At 31.6% G+C, this 748-nt stretch overlaps 1 protein-coding gene across 2 annotated transcripts in view; it reads left to right on the top strand.

Moving 5' to 3' along the window:
• LOC108684971 (octopamine receptor beta-3R-like) overlaps positions 1-748 on the top strand; it is a 27,330-nt gene that overhangs the window by 7,218 nt on the left and 19,364 nt on the right. The window lies entirely within an intron of this gene.

Genomic DNA, 748 nt, shown 5'->3' with positions numbered 1-748 from the left:
CTCTCTCTCTCTCTCTCTCTCTCTCTCTCTCTCTCTCTCTCTCTCTCTCTCTCTCTCTTTCACGTTGTAAAAACTTTGTGTTCGTGTATAAAAGCATGGTCAAAATTGACGTTCTTTGAAAAATTCATAAAATATCTAACAAAAACATTTGACACCTGTGGCAACCGTGAATACTTTGTGTTTCATCTCGCTGGAAGAATATTATTTCACAAGCAAAATACAGAAACATATCAATTACTGGTTATGGTTGCAATAGCTTTTACGGAGGAATATTGTGGCCATACAACTGCCAGCTTACAGGCAATCTGGTTACGGCAAATTGCAATTAATTTATACGTAGATATAACGTGTGTACGCGTCATGAATGCGAATCACGATCGACATTGTTCCAAGCCACAAATCGAGATGATTTCACAACCATGTCGCGATCCACAGACGCTATACACATCACGTTCTGATTAGAATATTACATATCGTAGTAAATATACGTGTGTTTAAATTTAAAATACAAATATAACTTGTAAACATTTAAAATAATTTCAAGTGAATCGTATTATAAGGCACACATCAAATATATTTCATTCTATCAGATATAATTTCTCAAAATTTAATTATTCCAGATTATTTATTATAAATTTCATTAAATAACAAGAAATACAGGATTTTTAGTTTTTTTCAACAATACAAAGATAAGACGAGCGCATAAAATTCAAACGAATAATTAATGTAAAAAGATCAATTATATAAT

This window comes from Atta colombica, unplaced genomic scaffold (assembly GCF_001594045.1).
Source record: "Atta colombica isolate Treedump-2 unplaced genomic scaffold, Acol1.0 scaffold141, whole genome shotgun sequence".
Lineage (NCBI taxonomy): Eukaryota > Metazoa > Arthropoda > Insecta > Hymenoptera > Formicidae > Atta > Atta colombica.
The sequence above is the reverse complement of the archived record's forward strand: the minus strand, read 5'-3'. Positions and strand labels throughout refer to the sequence as shown.